Here is a 26,181-nt window from a genome sequence, read left to right on the forward strand (position 1 = left end):
GTAGCTTAATCTAGAAATGACAGATGAAGTCCATATATCAAAGTCAATATAATTCACCTTACTAACAGAATAAAGGGGAAAATCATATAAATCAATGAGAAAAATCATGTTGATTAATAGGGTCCATATATAAACCCACACGCATGTGATTAATTGATTTTTAACAAAAGTCTCAGTGTAATCAATACAAAAATCCTGTCTTTTTCAATAATGACACTGGAACAACTGAACACTCATACAGAAAAAAAAAAGTGAACTTTAATTCCTGCCTTATTAAATATTCCTTATTTTATATTAAGAAGTAACTAGAAAGAGAGCATCAAGTTAACCATAAAAGCAAAATCTATAAAGCTTCTGGAGTAAGTCATAGTAAAACATTCTTGCTTTGGAAGTAAATATCTCTTTTTTAATTTTTATTAATTTATTTATTTTAATTAGATATATATAAAAACAGAATACATTTTGATTCATTGTCCACAATTGCAGCACAATTTTCCATTTCTCTGGTTGTACACAATGTACCATCCCACCCTATGTGCAGTCATACAGGTACCTAGGGTAACGATGTCCATCTCATTCCATCTTTCCTATCCCCTTGCCCCTTTTCCCATCCTCCCCTCCCCTTTGCCCTATCAAAGTTCCTCCATTTTTTCCCATGCCCACCCCCATTGTGAGTCAGAATCCACTTATCAGAGAGAACATTCAGCCTTTGGTTTTTGGGATTAGCTTACTTCGCTTAGCATGATATTCTCCAACTCCATCCATTTACCTGCAAAATGCCATAATTTTATTGTCTTTTAATGCTGAGCAATATTCCATTGTGTATATATGGCACAGTTTCTTTATCCATTCATCTATTGAAGGGCATCTAGATTGCTTCCACAGTTTAGCTATTGTGAATTGGGCTGCTATAAACATTGATGTGACTGTATTACTATATTACGCTGATTTTAAGACCTTTGGGTATAAACCAAGGAGTGGGATAGCTGGGTCAAATGGTGATTCCATTCCAGGTTTTCTAAGGAATCTCCATACTGCTTTCCAGATTGGTTGTACCAATTTGCAGTCCCACCAGCAATGTATGAGTGTGCCTTTGCCCCCACATTCTTGCCAACATCAAAATTTCCAGGAATGCAAGTAAATATCTCTTATATGTTAAAAAAAAGTGGGGGGGACAGCACTAACCATCAGAGGTTTATCAAAAGATAGGGTTCTTGAAGGGTCTGTTCCTGAATTCAGAGGATCTGTTTTCTATAGAGAATTTAAAAAATAATAATAGTTCTGGCTACATTTGACCTACTTTTAATTTTTATCACATTTTCATGATTCTAATAAATGTCTGTAACGAAATTGAAAAAAAAAAGTCTAAACAGTCTCTATGATTACTTTGAAGTTCTAGTAATACACACATAAGCCTCATTTTAGCAATTTGGCTTATGCATTGTTAATAAACATTGTATTGTATGTAGAAACTAATTCATACAATTATGAACAATGCAGTCAGCCCCCAACATGCTCAGAGTCTGCTGTGCATGCTCATTTCAAGAGTAAATTTGTTTTGCTCCAGAGGCATTTAAGCTTGCAAGCAGGCTCACATGAGACCTTTTACCCCTTTGCTACTATGAAGACCTCTGTCTAAACAGTAGTTTTGAAATAAAGAGTGAAGGCAAAGTGATTGAGAGATAAAGAAACTGTTAGAGACTGTAAACAAGTCTGGATGGCGCCTGGCATTTTGCCAGAGGGAGTGGTTTGTGAAGTAACGCCAGGGAGCCATTAAGTATGGAGATTCCTTATTGGTTGACTGCTGTATCTAGTTTATGTTAATTAGATAAGCTGTGTGGAATGTATAAATACCCATCCTGTCTTACAATAAACGGCTCCCACTCCTGCTGTATCAATCTACGCAAGTTGTTCGTCACCCCCCGGTTATTTTGCTGCAGCCGGACTGCGGCAAGAAACCACTGGAGCTAATTCAATTCTATCAGTCCAGGTGAATATTTGAATTTTATTTGTGATTAAAATTTTAAACAGTAAAACATAGTGTTAATTGTGAGGCATAGATATATTTGCTTATAGGGGAACATGTTCGTTTATAAAAAAATATTTTCTGAATTTGAATAACAAAATTTAAAATTAAAATTTTCCTTAGTGATCTGCATCAAAATAACAATAAATCAAGAACAGAAAATGTAATATTATTATTAATTACTACAACATACTATAATGCTTTTGAAGTCTTTTTTGTATCAAACCTACTTTAATATAGTTAAGTTATTGAGACATTACTCTTTTCTGCACTGTGTTATTTAATTTTCCTGCACTCAAAACATGTACACACACATGCCTTATCTGTGATACAATACTGAGAGTAGAAAAAAATAAATAAAATATAATCTTTGCTTCTGAGGGATGAAAACAGTTTCTATCCTCTCAAAGAAAACAGTTGTTTTTTACCTTCCTCAAGCAGATGTATTATAACTTCTTTAAATCATATTTCTATTGTGATTCACATATGAATGTATCATTTAACACTTAGCCTCTTCCTTTATCCAACAGAGTTATCATGCAAATGAACAATGAAGACTTGACAGAAGGCATAAAAACTTAGGCTTAGAGACTAACAGTTTAAAAGTACAATACAGTCAAGTTAACTAGAAAATGCTTTAAAAATACCGTTCTTAATTCTGTTTCTATGAAAACAGTGTACGAGACAAGTCTTTGTCTCTTCTCATACCCTCTGAGCAGAGTTTTTATCCAGAATATGTTGTGACAAGCAGCTGTAAATATATACATCCTGGTAGCATGTGAACACTTGAGTAAACCAGATAGGAAGGGAGTCAATATCCATGGGTCATTACCATAACAGGGACAGGACATGGCAACTCCCTCCTCCCTTTGGACAAGAAATCCCTGGTGTCTTCCACACAGACACGGAGAGGGGTTACCGTGGGAACTGAACTCCCCTTGTCTAGAACAGTGAACAACCTGAACAGCAACCTTGGACAATATGCTTTTCCATTGATTCTTACACTCCCCCTGTTCTGATCACTTGCTAAAATAAAAAAAATCTGCATATCAGTCCTTGATTCTATTTTCTTGGAAGACCCACGCTAAAACATTTGGTAAGAGTATTTTCATATATCTATCTTCTCATTGTAGAGGCTCTGAACTGTTCCAGGCACTTATGCAAGACACTCTTATCTTATTTCAGAAAGATCATTTCTTTTTGTCACCTGCCAACCAAATACCCATTAGAGTAAATGTTTGTCTATGTATCTGTGTATGTCTTCACATGCTTGTCATGAAAGAATTTGCATGTCGCCTGGCATTAAAGATTCTCTGTATTCTAACTCCATTTACATACTCCATTTACATATTCACATTCATTGGCCATTTTTCCCAACACAAATAGTGAATTAAATGCAAACATTTCTCCTTAATTTCCTCCCTCAACTCCAAACATATTATGCTTCAAAATTATATAATTTCCATGTGTTTATATTACTCATTGCTACCTGTTTCTCAACCGTTAACTGTACACAAATGTTTAATACATAATAGATATGACACTGTATTGTTTCCAGAGTAGGTCCAAGACTTCACAAATACTTAATAATTTTATTAAAAGGCAAAAATGAGATAAAGTGGCAAAGCTAATCTAGGCAAAAGGACCTGGTTATACAAGGATATAAAAGAAAGAAAGAAAAAGGGATATTCAGAATATTTCTATTTTATTAATGTTTAAGAAATAAATGCACAGAAAAATCCTAGGAAAACAAATTCAGTTTACATGTCCATTAAAAAAATTTACTGTGACCTATACTAAGAATGACTTTGCCATACATTACCATGGTAAATAATACATTTCATCATACAACCCATTCATCCTTGAATGTGAAAGGTAAAACTAAAGATAATTAAAGAGGAAACAGGCATAAGTGAGGTTTGTCCTGGAAGTTGGAGTGCATGTTTACCCAAATCAAAGGAGACACAAGCACCCAGGTTTATAGTGAGTGAGAGTCACAAATTTCTCTTCTGTTTCATATTTCTGAACATCCTGTTGTGACCTACTGTGTTGATGTTTCACTAAGGGCTAAAATTAAAATACTGGCTTAGAGAAAACTCTACCAATATTCTTCACCAAAAATTGTAGCTATAGATGTAGGTGATAAGAACCTTTGAAAGTGTTTGAGAATCAGAATGATGCAACTCTGTTTACATGTTAGAAAGACCGTTCACACAGGAGAGTGTTGGGGTGTTGTGGTTGACAAAACCAGAGGTTGTCCTTGAGCAGTCTTTCCAATTAAGTCTCACTCTCTGAGTAATAAAGCAGATCACTTACGGCAGGTTATTTATTTGTCTCACCCCCAATTAGAAATTTAACCAAACATAAATAGGCTTTAATGCATATAAGAAAAATAGATTTACGAAGTCTAAATGATCATTAAGATTTCTAATTGTCCATTTTATTTATTCAGCATTAACTGCTTATTCTTAGTTTCTTCATGTTGTTTCATGGTATAAGCTTTCCTTTACATTGAGTTTTCTTTAACTTCTAAACTTGGCTTAGGTTTGCCTGATAAGTCTCTGCTTGTCCCATGTAAACCAGAATTCAAGAATAGACATAACATGAAATACCATATTTTGAAACTATATAGCATTTGTTCCCAAGGAAAATTACAAAATTTACTGTAATGACTTTAAACTTTATTTGGATAACCAAGACAATTACAACTAAATCTCAATTCAGTATATAAGAATGTTCTCAGTTGTGTGACTCACTCCCTTATTTCTATATATATTTGAGAAAGAGGTAAGTGTGATTTAACAAATTCTAGGAAACTTTTGTGATTGTGATCACTTGGCTCTAACCTTTACAGAGGAAGATGTGAATGCAGTCATTCTTGGGAAAATAATTTCAGAACATGTTCAGTCAACAATGATTCAACATTATCATCCATGTACTAATTCATTAGGAACCTCTAACAACCAAGGGTCCTCTTACTTTAGGTCTATTTTTTGTTCCTCATGGCATTTCTCTGACTCATGATTGGTTTGACACTGAGTAACTGTATTTAAGTTAGCAATCACAATCAATAATACTATAAAATACAACTTACAAACAATATAAAAAAAAACAACAAACTCTTACATAGATCCCAAGTAGCAATCAATAATTAACTGAATTTTAATCACGTAAAGAACAATTTAGGTTAATTTTTTAATTTTCTCAGATTATGGGGACAGTGTTCCATAAAAACTCATTATATTACTAAAACTTATTTTTATATACTATTAGATTTTATTTATCTGTATGTGTTTTCAAAAGACTGAAAGATTTCTAAAACAATCTTGTTGTAACAGAATTAACTGTAACATTACCTCACAACTCAGAATTAGAAATGTTGTATTTATAGTAGTTTTAACCCCAAAGGAATTTGAATAGAGGAAAACATAAACAGCATATTTTAAAAATATAGAAGAATCTCTAGCCTAAGAAAAAAATCAAGAAAGATAAAAATGGGCAGAATATAACAAATAATTCCTAAAAAACTGCAAAGAAAAATAATAATGAAGTGCAAGCTATTGACTATCAAAGAGACTTAAGAATAGTTAAACTACTAGCTGCTTTTTCTAGCTCAGCTCCCAGAACATCAGCAACCAGACTGAAAGAAACCTTGGCTCACAGGAGTAGCCCACAGAGAGAATCCTCATAACATGACATCTGGGGTCAACCCAAAAAAGCCAGCCTACCACTCTACAAGTATATCCAAGGCACACAGGGTTATTTTTTCCCCTAGCATTTTTAGTAATTTCATTAGTAAAATGAATCTGCAGTTGAAAATCACCAGGCTTTCTTCAAAGACCTCCAACATGAATGAAACAAATATATGAAAAATAAATAAAAGGAAAAAAATAAAGATGAATTCAGAGGGCATATAAAATTCAAAAAAGTAAGAAAAGTCTTTTTAAAAAACTATTATTAATACAGTAATACATGAGAAGAATGGTAATGGGAGCAAATGGATCTGGAAGGATATTTTATAATTGATGTTTGAGGAATTACTGGTGCACAGTGATGATAAAAAACAAATTTATTCTTAATCAGATCTAGTATTTTCTTTAAATACTCTACAGTAACCACCTTCATTTCTATACCAAGAAGCAACCACTTCTACCACCCAGGCCTTGACATATTGCTAAGTTACTATCTTTGGAGTGATGAGAGAAGCATTTTCATCCAGCTCAGACTAGGCCAGTGCCTGGGACACTTCTGCATGGAGGTTTTAAACAAAATCCAGTGTATTTGACCCCAGAAAGTTGTATTCAAAGGTTGTTGAAGGTATGGGACAACTTAGAACTCTGTCAAAAGCCTAAACAGTTGAAAAAAATTAAGAAATTATTTAATATGACAACAGATAAAAAAGAGTACACAAAAAAAAGAAAGAAAGAAAAGAAAACATGGAATGCTAGTAACAGAGAATAGTGATCACATGATAAAAATAGTGGCAATAAAAAATATTGATAAGAATATAAAATAATACCTCTCTGTCAAGAATTTTATATCAAAAATAACATAACCTGTTTTTTTCTTTTATAAATATGGAGTTGATAATAGAATAAAGATCCCAAAGAAACTTTGGTATCTATCTAACCTATGTGCATCTTCTCATATACTTTAAATCATTGCTAGATCATTTACCAAGCCTAACATAATGTCATAATGTAAATGACATGTAAATTTTTATTGTACAGTACACCAGTACACACACACACACACACTCACACACACACACACAGATATATAAATGGAATAATTGCAAGAAAAAAGTCTTTATGTGATCAGTACAGATTCCTGAATTTTTCCACCAATGGTTGATTGAATCCATGGAGGTAGACCCAAAGACACTAAAGGCCAACTCTAGCTGTGTCTAGGGATTATAATGATTGTAGTTCAGACAGCAAAAGCAACTACTTTACATTATGAGTCTTTTGGCATAATTCAACTTTGTTAAATAAAATACATGCATTACTTTGATTAAATTAAAAGAAATCAAAGATTATGTGGATTTAATGAGAACAAAGTGATTATAATGACATAAACCATTTCTCATAAATTGATAGGCTGTCATATGGTATAGAAATAAAAAATATCAGATCTGCACATTTATTTCACACTATATAATTATATTTTACTACCTTTAAAAACTTCTGTAATTCGAACATAGTAATTATTATTAGAATGAAGCCTAACCTAGTTATTATTAGATAGAGAATTCTTTTACAGCTTAGAACATGACCATCTATTTCATTTTTAGTCTAATAAATGACTTGGAGATATTTATTTTAACTTCAAAAATAAATAAGCATTTTTACAATAAAATGCTTACTTAGAGTTTTGTGATAGAGGATGTGATCTTTTTGGCTAAGTATACTTTGGATTTGATCAGGTTCAATTGATACATGTCAAATGAAATATTCTAGAGACCTCTCTGACTTTTAGGCTTAAAAGAATACTCATGAATAATTAACAAACAAATTTCTTTACATATATGAAGGAAATGATTTTTGTTGCCATAAACTAGAGAACAATTAAAACACATTCAAAATTAAAAATGTTAATTTAAACTGATTTGAATTTAAATTTGTATGTCTTATTTGGTGGATTGAAAGGTATAAACTCCTAATTCTATCAAGATCATAGTATATCATGGTCATATGGGGAAGAGTTTTGCAAAGCCAAAAAGTATCGGACGAAATGGTCTTTGCTGACAGTGTGTAATACCCACTATAATAGGGTAGAGGATAATGCTTATATTCTTTTCTATTAGCAGCAAAATGTCCTTTTTTTGAATACTGAATAGGAGCATAAACAAAATTTGCTTTATAAAAAAAGAAAATCTGGTCTGTTTGTCTATTTGCTTTATTTGGGGGCATTTTTCACTAGAAAAGATTCCTTCCTGCTGCTATAACATAACAGATTTCAGGATTATGAAAGTTTAAAAGTGCTAGCATTTTAGATCCTCAAATTGAGGACATTATTTTGGTAAGTTTCAAACTTGGATTATATCAAATTTAACTTTTATCTATACAAATTAAGCTGCATAGTTTTCCTTTCAAGTTGAGATCAGGTAAATTGAGACTTAGATGCATCTAATTCATTTTAACTAAATCTTGTTGAAGGTTACCTAAGGGCCCAGTAGACAGTTACAAATCAGTTTTGTAACTTCTAGCAATAGCTTTTTAATTTTTCTCTCTAAAAGCACAATTAGTGAAGAAGAATTTTCTCTAACATTTACTGTATCAGCTATTTACAAAAAAGTTTCATATAGGATTTTATAAATAAGAGGACATCAAAAATTAGAAAGTCAATGATGTTATTCTTATTGTGCACCTGAAAGTTGGTTTCCCTCTATCAAGGCACCATAATAGTTTTAAGGTCATGAATCATTTTGTGATCATCCCTCACATATTTTCCTCTCAGAAGTATGTGCTTCCTATTTCATATCCATTGCTCAGATTAGTTCTTGCCTTTGAATTTTATTATAATAGACACATTGGGGTTGGCTAGTGCTTGCTCTATCCTTTCTTGTTAAGAACTCTGTCATCCTGGTCCAACAGCTTTGTGTATGATTCGAATTTTGCTTTTCACAGAAGCAACTTTTAACCTACAATGCAAACATCCTCATTATGGGGGGGATGAGAACAAATGACAGCATGATATGCTGTCTTCTGAACTGTGCTCTTATTGACCTATTTACCAATTATAGCTTTCTCATTTTAACATTGTGCATTATGGATATTCATAAAGGACAGCTGATAAGTCTTATGAAAGTACAATACATATTCCTATTGAATGGTGGCTACACTATTTCCTATAACATTTACTAAAAGGCAAGCATTAAAAACACAGAAATAAACATGTAATACAGAAAGTCTGATTTAGTACATAATTATTACAATAGTGCTATGGTGGATTGGAAAGATTAGCATTTCAATCTATATTCAATCCATTTTAATAAGGTTAATAATGCTATATATTTATGTTGCTATTATAAAATGAAGATGTTTTTCATTTCATTTTTTTTCCTCTGTGGTTGACCGAGTAGGACTCCAAAATGATCAGAAATATTTCAGAGCAATAAGAATCATTTGCCCTTGACAGGTTCTAGTTTAGCAGCATGAGTGGTAAGATCTTGTCACTTCATAGTGTCATGTCTTTGACATTTCAGATAAAACTAGTTCAAATATATGTGTGTGCATGTATGTATGATGAGAATGATTAAGTGTACTGTGTATAGTTAAGTGTAATGAAGTTAGAGGATGATATCGAAAAGGATAATTATCAAAACTTAAAACTGTATTCATAGGAATCAAGTTTAGCTCAATTATTTTCCCATAGAAAGTACCAAAAATACCATAAACTAGGTCAGCAGTTGTTAATACTTTGAAGCTATTTCATTGATACATTAATACTCAGTTTTTATTCTTTCCAAAGGTGTAGATTGAATGGAATCCACATAATATATATTAGATACAATGTGTCTCAGTAATAAAGAAATATGGACAATTAATTATTTTATTACAAATATATGGAAAAAAATCCATAAATAAAGTTAACTTTATAAACATATTGACTAAATTGTTATTAATCATGGGGGGGAAATGTCACCATCAAGAAAAAATAAAACTTTTTATTTTTGCCTAGAATCTTCACTAGTCATTGAAAAAGTAGGTCAGTGAAATAACTGGATTACTGAAAATAATCAGAACTGACAGGTAGACTACTAGAAGTCTATACACTATAGATTTTGTGGTTTGAATGTTTTTGTAAATCTGGCATTTCTTAGGAGACAGATGAGAATTAATAAGATTATGCTAATTTATAGCATAAATTAAAGTGTTTCATAGGACTAATACATAGAAGACTTTTACTGGGTACTGTTAAAAAGATAAGTAAAATTTAATCATTCCAGTTTTATATTCATTTTACATTTTTCTAAATCAGAAATATTTCAAAACAGCTACATTAATGTGATTATTTGTACATGCAAATATAGCTGGAATGAATATTTTATAATGCTTAACCTCAAAATGATAATAAAATTTCCAATACTATTATATTTTTAAGTTCATGGCAAGAGAATCTAATTTATTTAAGAAAAAATAGGTCTGAAATACATGTATTGAATTATAATATTGTAAACCATAAATAAGTAAACAAAGTCTGTGAATAAAACAGGAAAAATAATATAGGCCTAAGCAAGTATAAACATAATGTTTTTTGAAAAATAATTCTATGTGGATTTGATACACCTGTATGATCCTACTTGACAAATTGAATATATTAACGAAGGCCAGAATTTTAGAGAAGAGTGATAACGAATATACTTATGCAGTCCAAGGTTTTAAATCTCGAATTATTCTGAAATGGCTTCTTATGCTACTGGATATGTCACCAGATTAAATATTCTCTGGATTTCAAATTGATGGTAAATGTCTTTGCCCCCAATTGAAGATTCCATGTCAAAAATGCTGTCTGCAAGAAAATGCATCACTCTGAAGTGTATTTTAAATCTATTAGTAAAGGCACTTTCCACCCCAGTAATTTGCATAGAACACAGTGAAGCAAAGAAGAATGTGCTGCCTTCCAGCTAGATGCTAATAAGGCCACAGGGAGGAAAAAAAGAAGTAGTTATTTCAAATCTGTCTGTATAAACCCATGTCTTTCTCCAAAATAGACTAAAGATTCTGCTGTTGCTTATACTGCAAAAATTTAGAACACTTTCAAATAAAATATATCTTTACCACTTTTCTAAAGGAAATTATTACATGTTGCTCTTAACCGATCTATTTTTAGGAGCCAAAAGCAGCAGGGTATGTCAGAAAGGCCTGCTTCATGAATTATGTATTTGTCCTTTTCCACTTGACTACATTCTCTTTATTTTATGAATCCTTGAAATCCTAAAACCATAAGTTTTAGGTTGAAATTTCAAAATCCAGCCGCATGCTTACTTGTCCAGTTACACCTTTCTACTATCCCTTGCTCCTGAGAGACACCAATTCCAGACCCTTTCCTCACACAGTAAACTAAATACATTCATTTTAAAATGAAGTTTGTGAGTTACTTGTACTTATTTTTGTTTGGATCACAAATTATTATTATTATCTTCATTTTCACTGAGAGTTGTGGCTAAGGGTTCAAAGTGTATTAGCTTCTCAAGGCTTGAATTATATTATATAGCATCTATTTCATGATTGGTTACTGCTTTCTAGAAAATGAAAACAAATTATTGAAATAAGTAAACTAGAAAGCAGAGAAGCTGTACAAATCCTGCAATTTCCATTACTGGAGTTTTGTAGCTACAGAAGTGTAATACACAAAATTCCTACATACACAAAATTCCTACATAAAGCTTTATTTGAGTTACAAAAATAATTCTGCTACCATCAGTGACTATTACTCCAGAAATATGAAGGCCTTTTTGCTGTCCCTGAGCTGAATATTGAACATAAAAATATTGATTTGATCCTCATTCTCCACAAGAACATTTACCTTAGCCGTGAATTAGAGGGTCTATCTCACTGGAAGAAGCTCCCACTCTGACCCTCAGCATCCCTTTGTCTTTGTCTAATTCCATCATCTCGGATACCAAAGAGATTCCCATTCACAATGGTTTGCATTGGCTTGTCATGCATGACCCTCTGTATTTTGCCTGCTCTTTTCTTTGCCCCTGGAAAAGCTAAAGGGCAGGGGAGTAAGTTTTACTGCCTTTCCCAAAGCTGCCTCTGCTCAGTGTTGTCCCTGGAGTAACTCAAAGAAGGTGAAACTCCTGTTCCATGGACTGTTTTTTTTTGTTGTTGTTGTTGTTGTTTTAACTTTAACATGGACTTTAATTTTTAGAAGTCCACATCATACTTAAATAATATAGCAAATGCAATTTTAGCCTTTTAGCCAAGATTCCAGCCAAGAAAGCCATAATCGAAGAAGCTAATTCAGATTTACTAGCACCTACTTTTAAAGACACTGATACAAAAGTTGATGTGTTAAGAATTTGCAATCACCTTCTTAGAGATCAGGGATTCTTTTCCTTAATAATTTATTAAAGTTTGATAATATTAGGAATAATACTACCTCAAATAAAAGTGGACTATTTGAACTTTTAAAGAATTTTTTTTTTGCAAAGTGATTTTTCTTCTGTCCAAGGCCCTATGGTTTGCAACAAATCATATTAAAATTGCATTGGAATAATTTTCTGGAAATGTTTTCCTGTAAAAATAAAATTGGCACTTAGTGTTTTGCTCCATTCCAAATATTAGAAATTGTGTGATTTCTGGTGATATTAAAAGATGACAAAACGTGTGCTAAATGTGAGAAGAAGTGAATGGTGGGAAAGGAGCAGAATGTGTAAACAGGAAATTTACAAATTTTAAAATTATCATTGGACAAAACAAAATTATCAATGGTGAATATTAATGTTGTTTTGTAATTATTGTTTATTGCTTCTAGAGTTTATCCAAAGCACCCTTCTGTTCTAAACTTTTACAGATACACATATACATACACACATACACATTGTGTATTTCCCCTATTTAAAGATAAAATTTCAAAGTATATGGGCTATTTTTCAGACACAATAAGCTAATGATTTGTAAAGTGAAGTTATTTGATTATTTTAAAAAGGCAAAGTAACCAGAGAGAATCTTATCCACTTGATTAGAAAGTTTGATCTCTAGTGCTTACACTGCTCTTAAGACTGAGAATACAAATATAATATAAAAATGATGAAAATAGCTGAGTTTGCAATATCTTTGCCCACAGAAGCAGAAAGAGCACTATTTTTGCTCTTGACTTGTAATGAGATGCTCTATTATTAATCACCAATTGTGAAACAAGATTCTTTTTTATATACTATGTTCAAGTTGCTTCCTTTTGCTTATTCAATTCTGTTTTGTATAGATGAGGGTTGTTATTAGCCTTTCATCACTGAGACAAAATACCTGAGAAAAACGACTTAAAGAAAGATTTATCTTGGCTCACAGTTTTCAAGATTTCAGACCATAGACAGCCTGCTCCAAGGCAAAACATCATGGCAAAAAGGTGCAGTAGAGAAAACCTGCTCACCTGACAGCAGTTGGGAAACAGAGAGGAAGGGACCAGGGACAAGATGTACTCCCCAAGAGTGTGCCCCCAACTCCCTCTAGGTTCTGCTCCTACAATTTCCACCAAGTCCCACCAATGACAAATCCCTGAAGTGATGAATTCATTGATGAAATCAGAGTCCTCATGACTCAATCACTTCCTAAAATCTCCATCTCTGAACACTTCTGCATTGGGAACCAAGCTCTCACACGAACATTTGGGAGACATTCCAGACCCAAACAGTAACAAGGTGATCATTATATCCAAAGTATCTATGCTTCAAAGATTATGTGGATGGTTGCTTAAAGCCATTCATAAAGTTTGTAAGGAGAGACGTTGACCAAAGAGGAAAGACTACTCACTTTGTATTTAACACTCCAGTTTTTATTAAGAACAAATTCTGTGTAAAATTTCTTTCAAAAAAACCCTATAAACAAAACCCGAAACCAAGTATAAAGGTATAGTTTAAATGTCAAATCCAGTTCTCACTAAATTACTGAAGAAACAAAACAGGTAGAGAGGAAAGATGAAACCAGCAGTTGGGGAATCAAGCCTTGTCTGTACGCAAGCGCAATTTCACTGCTCTTGAGGTAAACTTCTTTCTTCATGAATGGTGGCTATGATCCTGATGGTGAAGTTTCAAACATAAGAAAACAAGAAGGGAATAATTTCTACAAAGGAGCCCATATCCTGCATGATATTGACCTGTCTTCAGTGTGAGATCCTGACCATGTTCTTAGTATTTCAGAAAAAGTATTCCATGGGGATTACGTGCAACTGTGGGCCTTTTATTATCCTATTTCTCACAGGTGTCCTCCAATTTCCACTCACAATGCAGGTCCAATTCAGTTATTATCTTCTCATTAATTGTTTTCTAGCCTCCATATTCCAAACCAACCATTTGCTCTTCTGATCACACTTAGCCCTTTGCTTATGCTAATATTATGCCAAGGAAGTGTTTGTGTGTCCTTCATTAACTGATCAACTTGTGAAAGAAAAGAGCAAACTGTCTGTACTCAGGGACTTTTTTTTTTTTTTAAATCACCTAGAATAGTACAGTTAAGTTTTCACAAACATAAACAATTAGCATTGAAAAGATAACATTATTGTGATGGTTAATTTTAGATGTCAACTTAACTATCTAACAGGACGCGCAGATATTTGGTTGAATTATTCTGAGTATGTCTGTGAGGGTGTTTCTGGGTGAGATTTAATTCATACTGGCAGACTGAGTAAAGCAAATTGCCCTACCTAAGGTGGTAGCATCATCAAACCTACTGAGACCTTGAATAGAAGGAAAAGACTGAGTAAAAGAGAATTGCTGTATCTGACCTCATCTCATAGTATTTAAAATGAAATATCAATGTTCTCCTGACTTATACTTTGACAGTAACTTAGACCAGTAATTCTCCTGGTTCTCATGCCTTTGGATGTGCATGTGCGTGCACTTGGTTATGTGTATATTCTCCTATGGATTCTGTTTCTGACAAATACAATTATCAAAATCATTTGGGGCTAAGGAAATTTGCTAGTCTTGAATCTGGTCCAAAGTCCCACTTTAAAAATAGTTTTTCTTTCTATTAATTATGGAACTAAAATCAACTATCATTTTCAAAAAAGAAATAGGAACTTTGTAAAACATTTTTCATCACTTTACAAACAATTTTCAGGGTGTAAGAAGTTTAGTTTGTATATTTTGTGATGCTGTTTTATCAGAAGACAAATGATAGGCCACATATAGAAAAAGGTTCCACATAAAAGTAATTAGATCACCTCCTTCTTACCTCTGTTGCAATGGCTTATAGTGTTTCTAAAATGAGAGAAAAGAAATAGTTACCCCAATTATGACTTGTTGGGCTTTGTCACTTAAAACATTAACCTGTTTTTAGCAAAGTTGTTTTGGATCGTCCATATTTATCAAGCAAATGTTGTTCTTTTTGCAAACTTTTTCCTGTGGGATGTCATTTAAATTATTTACAGATCATCAACACTAGGGAAAATTTATATAACATATATCAGCCTCTGCTTACAAGGATTAAGACATAAAATATTTGAAATAATAACTTATGGATAGACCCTAGAGATCTGGTTCTTCTAGAAGGGTATACATAGAAAAGTGCCCATGTTTTCAAATGTGTGTACTTGGAAAACATGGCTCACAATAGCTTACTCTTGGTCTTTCACAAAGCCAAAAGAATATTAATGACTCTGGGAGGAGGTACAATAAGAAAATACATTTGATTTTATTTTGTGGACTCTAGGTGATAATGATGTGCCAATGTAGGTCCATTGATTGTCACAAATGTACCCCTCTTGTGTGGGATGTTGACAGTATGAGAGCTGTGCATGTCTGTGGGCAGGGGTTTTATGAAAATTCTATTTCTGCTCAGTTTTGCCATAAACCTAAAACCTCTCTAAAAATAAAGTCTATCTTTAAGTAGAGGCAGTAATCTATAAGCATGGAATCTTCAAGGGGTAACTAGCCTTTCCAGATGCAGGATGTGCTGGTCTGCTTTTGCCCTACAAGTCCAATAAGATCAAGGGCCATCGCCTCTCATGAATGTACTGAGGACCTTGAGCACAAGGGCCAGATGACTTCCTATCTCTCAGTCAGAGAGGTCTAGACTTAACTACTATCAAGAGAATGACAGAGGCAGAACTCAGCCTACCTTCCAGGAACTTTCTGGCTCTTCCAAAATATCTTTTCAAAATATCTTTTCAAAATATCACCAAAAGGTGATGATATTTCTTTAACATTCATCTTTGCATATTTTTTTCTTAAATACTGAAAAAGAGAAGGGAAGACTATAAGCCCCATAAAGTGCAAAGGGGAAGAGAGTGCTGTTAACAAGGGTGATAGATGTAGTTGAAATCTGGAGTGCTGTTAAATTTTTAACTGTATCTCCTAATTATAGCCCTCCTGACACTGTTTCTGAGCTCCATCAATATATGGTAGAAATGACCTCAATACATTTCGTTAACTAGATCTCAGATTTTTTTTTTCATTCTTCAGTCATGTAGCAAAGCATCTCTCAAGCCTTACTGTCCTGTGAAAGGTGAGATCCCCTTCTTGAATTGAATGACTCCCTTGGGGTTAGAGAGTCACTTACCTTTGCTTAGTCCAGCAGATGGAATGTTGCATCCTTGGCTCAGGACTCCTGGCTCAGTGCCCTGGCTGTTAGCACAGTTGCATCACTCACAGGGTGGCTTCAGACACAATCCTGGTCCCTCTTTCTATGGCTCTCAGCTACTTGAGAAAGCTATGAATTAGTGTTACTAAAAGCTTGATACAGAATCCTACATTAGATATGTATTCAAGAAGTAATTTTGATAAGACATCCTTATTGATTCATTTCCAAAACTTAGAAATGTTGGACCAACCTCTTAGAGAAACCAAGGGAAGAAAGGGGAGTTTCTTAATCAGACATTTATTTCTTCTGCTTTAGTTTTAGTTACATCAGAGCATTGATACTAAAATCCATGTTTATCAAATAACTGAGTAGTTGATAGAGAACATGATGCATACTTCACAGATTGTCAAAATTAGTTAGGAAGAGATGGGGTGACACGTTCATAGAGCATTACGTTTGTGCTGTGGTTTGTGCTAGGCTGTTTGCAATGGATTATCATGCTTCTTTTTCACTGCCTCATTACTATTTTACTCTCTTTTGGATGGGTGGAAAGAGAACTGGAGATTCAGACATGAGAAGAGTTACTCTACACAGTTAGTAAAAGACAAAATTGGAATATGAGTTCAATTATGCTTCTTATTAACAAACTAGGACAGAAAAATGCAAAAGCGCAGAATTTGAAACTCTCTCTTGACCATGAGTGTATATTGCTTTGATGACAATTCATACATTGCTATGGTTGCCTGAGAATTTTCTGGTAGAATGAGAACTAAAAGGGTAGTGGACAATGATGTATCCTGAAAAATTCAAGGGCTTCAGAGGAAGACTTGCCTTAGTCTAAATCTTAATGGAGCAATTGAAGGAAGATGTAATTGGGGGAAAATAATTTAACTTCTATAAAATTTCCATTTCAACCTTGCAAACCACTAATATTCACCTCATAGGAAGAAAAAAACATAAGATCTATAACTCACATATGGGATTGTGAAAACTGTACATAAAGTACATAATTATGATATTTGGTGTTCAGCTGTTGGATACTCCATTGTAGACAATGAAAGTTTTTCCAAATATCTTTCTAATATTGGTATAAAATGAAAATATCTTGCAAATATATTTTTGTCTGAGTCTATTCACCCAACTAAACTTCTAAAAGCTTATAGGATAGGGGATGATGTGAAAGCAAAGATAAGAAAAATGAAAGGAATATTAGTTTCTTAAATGCAAAACAGGAGGTACCAGGAAAATAATAGCATTGCAAAGTGGACTCATATCTTGCTGGAAAATTAACCAAAATTTTTTTACCCTTCCTACCTGCTACCTCTTGAGCATATTAATGGTTAAAACACACTGGAGAAGATGCCTGTATGCCTATAACAGCCAAGCACCACCCAACAATAAGATAAGGAGATGTACTATCACCTAAGAGAGGCAGCACGGAGGGCAGGTGGTCCTCTCGCACCTTCTTTCCCTACCCCAACCTAGAAAGAGGGAGCTGTGATCTAGCTGTGATCTAGGTTTCAAACATCTGTAAGCAGCTGATTCTCCTTCCACTCCCTCTAGGACTTGAATTGAACACCGCTAATTGTTTTGTTGTTGTTTGGCTCAGTTTTTGTATCTGGTGTTCTCTACTTGAAAAAAATTCCATCACCAGGTTTGCATGACTTTGCCCCAAGTCTGTGGTTCCTCCTCTAACAATACAATCAGGAAGGAAGAAATAAGCAAGGGAGAGAGGGAGTGAAGAAGGAAAGAGAAAAAAATCAGTAAAATCAGCCAGCAGTAAGTAGGGGACGTGGTGTTTGGGAGTAAGATGTGAATGGCCATACATACAATAAATAAATGACATTTCTTTGCACAGTTTGGTTAAATTTTTTAAAAAATTTATAATTCTTTAAGAGATTTTCTCCTGATGCCCTCCTCAATTTCCTAATTCAATGTTATTTAAATTAATTTTATATTTTAATAGAAATACTCCAGTTAGCTAATAAAAAGCATTTGGATTATTCTTAGATGGGACTTAAGAATTTGGATTATTTTAATTATATTTTCTTTCCCGAATCATTCTTTCTTTACCTCTGTTTCAGCATATAGTCAGCTCTGTGCTCCATGCCTCAGGGGAGTGAAATGCAGAGAGCAGGAAACAAAAGAAAACAGCTATGGCTGTGTTCAGGTTTTAATTAAGTCACTAATTTACTCCTTCAATGTTTGGAATTGCTAAGGAATCTCTAAAATAGCACCACCTTTTCCCCCTCAACTATCCTGGGAGAGTCATGTCAGCTCAGAACTTACCAAGATTCATTCACTTGGTAAATAAATATTTGTGTGTGTACATGTATGTGCCAGAGTGTTCTGGATTCTAAAGATAAAATGACAAGAGGACAAAATCCATTTCATCTGGAGAGAGAAGGTGGATAGCAAATAATAACAATAATATGAATATTAAGGAATGGTCTTGATCTTGATGAATTTTCTATCACACAACTAATTTCCCCTAGTCAGAAACTAGGTACCTTATAAAATACAGTTTTATTTTGTGTTTTTTATTTCATGGACTACGACTCATATTTATGATACTAGTATTTCTCACCTACGTCTCATGCACGCGGTAGAATTTGGGTTTCCTCTCTGTGTAACGGGCTGCGAAACAAAGCAAAATGGTGAAGAAACCACAAGACACAGGAAGTAATTTTAGAAAGCAGGGATGGGATGCTCTTGGACCTTAGGGACCGAGCTTCTCTTTCTGGAAAGAGAAAGAGAGAGCCTGCATTTGCTTTATTTATATTGGGAAAGCATCAAAGATTTCTTCATATTGTTTTGCCAAATAAGGCAGGAGGTGGGCTGTCCAGATTCCAACGGGTTACGCCCAGCTCTGGAGCTACCAGAGCTGTCCCACTAGTAGAGTAAGGACAGAGATCTCACACCTTGGGCAATCTGCACACGGGAATGTCAGGATTGTTCCCAAGGGGAGACCTAAGTCCCCTATGACTCAGTACCAAGTAAAAGACCACTAAAGTAGCTTCACAGGTGGCATCCCACAAGTATTATACCTGAGAAATATGTTTTGATATCTTTCTATTTTGCATTGCCATACTAAAGCTGATGTCAAGTTCTGTTTACACCTATGTAAGTATCTCTCACAACTATTGCCATCTATCTTAATTACTATTAGCTGAGTTCATCTCTCTGTCTTGTTACCGTAAGTCCCCAACCAGTGTCCTCATTTCCTATCTTAGTGTCCTTTAATCAATACAATATCCACAGCATCCTATTTAAAATCCACATCTCTCAATGTCACTTCCCTGTTCCATGCCTGCCAACAGTTTTTCTTTGCCACAGAGTCAAGGATATGACACACGAATGCTTCATGGACTAGTTTTCTATTCTTCTCCAGATTTCTCCAGCCTTACCTCTCTACATTTTTGGTTTCTATTTCATCAACATTGAATAATCCCCCCTTTTCCCTCCTAGTTTCAATTTCTTTGCTCATGCTGTTCCCTCTGCATGGAATTACATTTGCACTGACTGTCCATATAACTCTTGGTTATTTTTTAACATGTAGTTCAGGTGTCTTCCTTAACAGGAAAGTCTCTGATGTCGTTTTAACCTACCTCCTGTAATACTATGCTAATTTAAGTGATAATTACACTTAACTCCATTTTACATTCTGTGGACATTCAATTATATATTCATAATTATGTGTCCATAAACTGTGAGTGCTCTGAAGGCAGGAGCCATGATCTCCTATCTGCAAGACTATTGCCTTGAACAATTCCTGGCCTCTAAGAGACATTCAATTCATGTTTGGAGAACTGAATAAAATTATCTACACAGAAATCTGGCAATACTTCAGGGATCTTTCATCAGGAATCTAATTTTAGAGAATCCAGATGTTTCTAGGCAAGCAAATTAATGTGCCAGTAATTCTTCAGGGACCATCAATGTATACTTTATCTGATGAGTTTAAGGACTTATCAGATGCTGTTTCACAGATGGGAATGTGGAGAACTGTTCCTGAGGTAAGACAGTAATTATGCAGATGTGTCCTTCAGATCTGGGGTCAGTCCTGTTATCATGATTAGCCGAATAATGATAAGTACAGTAATAGCAAGAGTCCTCACCATACAGTGTCTCACAGTGCGCAAAACAGTTTCTTACACAAAACATCTCTAAAAGATAAATGAGGTGGGCCTTATTTCCTGCACTTTATAGACAAGATAACTGAGAGCCAGAGAGATTAAATGCATGGTCTAAGACCTCAGGCACATAAATTTCAGATCCAGGATTAAACTGATTTGTTCATACTTCACTTACACTGTCTGTTAAAACATGTCAGCAGCAATCATGTTCAAATATATTTCAATTCATTTTGAACTCTAATTTCAAACATAGATGGAAAGAGATACTGATAGATAAATGGGAAACGAGGTGATATTTCTGTTGTATACCATTGCTTTGGAGTTCTCCATTAAATCAGGTAAACTGAGTCTGCTTTTATTAAATAAATAAATAACATGATGATTGATTGATACTGATCATCTGAAGGTAATGTAATGGATAGGTAATTATTTTTAAATTGAGCTTAGGGTTGGCACAGAAAATTTGAAAAGAACAAGGGAAAGTCATTCAGAGCTGCTTGATCTCCACCCCTCACCCCCACCCCCAGCATCTTCACTCTAACTCACCACTCTACATGATCAACTTATGGTAACTAATCTCTCAATATTTGTCTTCTGGTGTTCTGTGCCCAGGTCTCATTCCCTGTCCTAGTGCTCAGACACTATAAATATAGAATTAATATCTAATTTAGCCTCATTAAGTCATTCATTAAGCATGAATTGAATGTTAATTATGTGCCAAGATTTTATACTCTCTAGCATTACTCAGATGAGTAGGACCTAGAGAGTGTCAGCTCAGTATGGCACATACAATCCAGTGGGGGTGACAGGCACAAGAAGCATCATTCATTCCTGTGGGTTGCAGAAATATGTAACATCACCATAATAGACCAAAAAGGAATAATCAGCTCAGCTTCAAGAACTCCAATAAGATCCCAGAGAGGATGCATATGACCCTTGAGCTTCAATTTCAACATAACTCATCAAGCATACCGCATATTGTAGACAGTCACTAAATACCCACTGGTTGATTAATATAATCTGGTGCAAGTTATTGAAACCCTTTTTTTTAGATATGAGGCTGATGCCAGATAAGTTTTTATTATATAAGAAATGTAATTGGAAATAAAGGTTTATTGAATCCTTTTTAAAGTCAAAGTATTCTATTCCTTCTCCTTGAGTCATAGACCTTGTAGCTTCATATGACTTGTGGAATTAAATTTTTCTATTATGGTAACTAAACATTTGCAAAAGGCAGTGTGTGATGCGCTGGAACAGACTTTCTTCCAGTTATATTTGACAATCAGCTCCCATTCTTTCAAGCAAAGTAGTAAGTCTTGTCTCAGAAGTTCTTCAATCTAAATGACTGGTTTGTCCACTTTCAGGAGACTGCGTGCCTCCTATACTAGAGAAGTCTGTCTTCTTGACTGATTTAGGTCTTTTCTTTAGTCTATGTTCTAAGATTAAATGCATTGTAGAGGTTCTTTCCACCTACCCATCTAAGTTAAATGAGTCAATATGAAACAATAAAAGATTGATAAGTACTTAAAAGTCCCTGCAATCTCTTAAAATTGACCACAAAATTAAAAATAGTTTCATTAGGTAAATTCCAGAAAACCAAGCTAACTGTTATCTATTGCATTTTTTTTTCCTTTTTGTGGATACTCCAAAAATCTACTTTAAAACAAAATTTTGTGACATTATTTTTTTGCAAAAGATAATAGAGCAAAAATGATTCTAATGTTTAAAAGTTGCATGTTTCCCAAAATGGAATAAAAATCTTTTGACAGCATGCATTTGTAGTTCCAGGAAATTCAAATAAAAATAGTGTTTGAAGACTTCAATAAATCCCCAATAGAACTATGGTCTTCTGGAGTATCTGTAAAGCACTTCCTGCCCTTTGGGTCTATTTCTTTGCACAATTCCTATTTTAAGAATTTCCTAATGGCACTGATTCTGGAGTTGTACACTAGCTTCCTAATATAAATATGCCTGCAAACCTGGCTTATGTACAAGCAGTATACTGGATGCTCAAATGTTGAAATCAAATAAACCCCTTATTCATAATTTTCCTTCATCCTCCCTTTCCCCTCTCATCCTAAATTCCACAGCCTTTACAGCAGAGATCAAAAGGCTCAAATATTACTGATATTTTGGAGGGAAGAACAGATAGAATCCAGATGGATGGAAACCTTTATCTGATCTTTGCAAATATGACCACACTTGACTACTGCATTAATTTCTGTCAATGGTTTCTCTGTTCTTCTAGCTTGATGACTTCTGCCAAAATATCTTTCCAAAAATGGAGAATAATGCTTTTAAAATAAATAATATAGTACTTTCATAGAAAGAACTTCATAAAAACACTCTTCTTCCACCAACAGTCCATGCAAAAATCTAAACTATTAACTTGTTTCATATTAACCTAACCTAGTGAAGTAAATAGTAGGTAAAATAGTAAACATTCACTTGACATTATTCTATTCTGAAAAAATTTAGAAACACTCCAACTCTGTTGCCCTCATTTAAATAAGGAAGCTTAGTTATCACATATTAATTTGCAATAAATTATCTGGAATATATATATAAAAGTATAATGATAATTATTTAGAGTAGCAGTTATCAAAAGCAGTCACATGACATAGTAGAAATAATAATGAATGACAAGTCAAAAAAATCAATATTTTAATCCTAGATCTGCTACTTTTTGCTCATGGTCTAATGCAAATTACTAAATCTTTTAAGAAAACAAAAACAAACAAATACAAGAACCAAGAGAGTAGCTATAACTTCCCTGAAGAAGCTTATTGTATTTTCATGAGGCATTAGATCCAGTATCTATAAAGTACCTAGATATACCAATATATACATTTACGTGAAGAAGTTATACACATTTTTCAAATGTATATGCACTATATAGATAATGTATGGTGAATTTCAATTCATTTCTAATGCTCAAAACTGATAAAGTAGAAATAGAACATATCCTACACAGAAATTATGGTTGAGACTTATTGGACTACATGCCAAATATTAAACACTTCCCACCTACTAATTTATTATTCTGCAGGACAACTCTAAGAGAGGGATACAGTCTGATGCTCATTAACAGATAAGCAAACTGATGTTAGAAGCTGTTTTTTCCTACTCTTTTCTGTTTGCACCATTGCTATATTTGGCATGGGTGATAGATTTTCAGTCAGTCACATGTTAACACCCAGGTTTTCCTACAAAACAATCTCCAACTGAATAGGGTTAAAGTTTCAAGTAACAAAACACTAAATTCTACTAGTGGATTTTATTCCTGCCCCTCCCCCCTCTTTCTTTCCCACTCTCCCACTCTCTCTTCTATTTCTACAACTGAGCTTACCATCCTTGAAAAAGCAATGTTTCAGTGAATACAAAGGCATAAGGTATTAGTTAAGTGTGTATTTCCTTTAAGCTAAAATGTAATTCTAATATGTTACATAATGGACTCTTGTGACATCCTAGGGGGCATTTTTTTTTCTTTTTTTTTTTTCAATTTAGGAACCAAGAATTTTTTCTTTAAGAGTCCAGTTTTTATTTAAAAACTTACATCATTAAACACATTTATACTTTTTGAAAATGTACATATTATTTAGAGTAAAAACATGAGATTCCATTGGCTTTGTTAATGCCTTATTATACTTGGCATCAAAATTTTGAATTAAAAATGTTTCTCTGTAGTTATTTTAAGGTCTATAATTTTGTGCCATTTAAATAAAAGCTATGTTTTAAGAAAATTTGAAATAAATCTACTGTGCTCTTTACTATCTGTGCCTTGGGTAATGGAAGGACAACTGAACTAACCACTTAAATGCTTTTACACGGATTACTTTATTTTACATAAACTTTTCAGTTTTTGCTCAGATGTCTTGGGTCCAAGGAGATGAAATTTAAAGTAAATATGGAAGATTGTATTTAAAAAATTCACCATATTATATGCAGCATTTTAAAGTTTCAAATAATATAATTAAAAAATATCTTCAAAGATTATAGAAACATCAAATTTCTGGAAATCTTAGCAAATGTTTAACTGACTAACCTTTTGGTATTTAGTAACAACTGTACCAGCCTTGATATTGTACCAAGTACCATGAGGACTATTAAACAAACAAAACAAACAACAGACAAACACACAAAAAAAAGCTTTTTAAAGCTCCTGAACTTCTGAGGCTCATAATAGTAAGAGTAAATATTATTTGTGAACAGGAAATCATTTCAGAGCTATAATAAGCATGTACAGTTAAGTGTTAGCCCTATATGGTCTTCTGGAGTATCTGTGAAGCACTTCCTGCCCTTTGGGTTTATTTCTTTGTACAATTCCTATTTTAAGAATTTCCTAGTGGCACTGATTCTGGAGTTGTACACTAGCTTCCTAATATAAATATGCCTGCAAACCTGGCTTATGTACAAACACTATACTGGATGCTCAAATGTTAAAATCAAATAAACCCCTTTTTTATAGAATTTATAGACAAGAATCTAGGCTGGAATGATATTTTGGATACATGTGTATTATATCACATAATTCAATAGTCTCTAACAGAAGTATATCAAATTCTGGTATTTGTTCAATTTGAATACATGCATACAATAAACATTTTTAAGAATCTATTATGCACTAGGCTCTATACAATGCACTGTAGGGAATACAAAGGTAATTAAGCTAGCAAGGTAAATAGGAAGAGAAGAACTGAATAGGACAGTCAGTATCACACGTGTAATAATGTGTGAATTGTAATGAAAGGCTTAGGGATTGATGGAAAGGAGTAGCCAATTCCAACTAAAGGAAAGTTCCAAGGGCATTTGGTTGCAAACTAGATATGATGGCAAAGATGTTTTTGAAAGCAATCAGAGAAGGATTTCCCAAGATGGAAAAATAAGAATATAGGTATAGAGGGAGGAAATATAAATTTTGGGAGTGGGGAGGGGTAAAATCAGCGTGTCTTTTAATCAAGGAACTCAGGAACAAAGAATTTGGATCTTCACTTGCTAACTCCTAATTCCCACAAGGTTACCAGAAGAAACAGATGTGCAGAAGCAACGACCAACCAAAAGGAGACTTCTCTGAAGCTGTGACTTTAAGCATTAATGTACTGGCTTAGGAAGCTAGTTTGACCTTCATAGAGAATACCTTCTCAGCTGCAAGAGGCTTCTCCCAGCAAAGATCAGCAGCTTAAAACAGGTCTTTCCAGTCCTTTCCTAGAAACTAAAAGCAAATTTTCTTACCTTAACCAATTCATTTATTCAACAAATACTCAGACAGTCTTATAAGCCCTTGGGATTCAAAAGTGAACAAAACAAAGACCTCTGAAACATAGTGTGGTGAGTTTGTATTGGTATAGGTGGATACAAGTTTATTTCTCTATAACTGAAATCATCCCTGAGTTCTCATTCCTTAACCTTTCTGATTTAAGGTATATAGTGAAATCCCCACCTTCAGTCAGATTACTTGGAGAGATGATTCTGCAGTTAGAGAGAAATGATAAGATTCAATTTGTAGTCTAGGAAAATAAAACAAGGTAGGCCAGGCACCTGCCCAAGAGCAGAGGGAAGAGAGCTTGCTGCTGCTGTGTGCCTTTGGAAGAATGCCTGAGTGGTTCTCAAGAGCAAAACATGGGCTCTTCCAGAAAGAGGGCTGACCTAGAACCATTTTAGTTTCTGCGTATTGCACTGAATGGAGGGGAAAAAGACACTGAAAAGGAAAATCTGTTTGATTGAATCATTGAAAATTAAATTAAATCAAAGATCTAGAAAGAACATCCAC

This window comes from Marmota marmota, unplaced genomic scaffold, assembly GCF_001458135.2.
Source record: "Marmota marmota marmota unplaced genomic scaffold, marMar, whole genome shotgun sequence".
Classification (NCBI taxonomy): domain Eukaryota; kingdom Metazoa; phylum Chordata; class Mammalia; order Rodentia; family Sciuridae; genus Marmota; species Marmota marmota.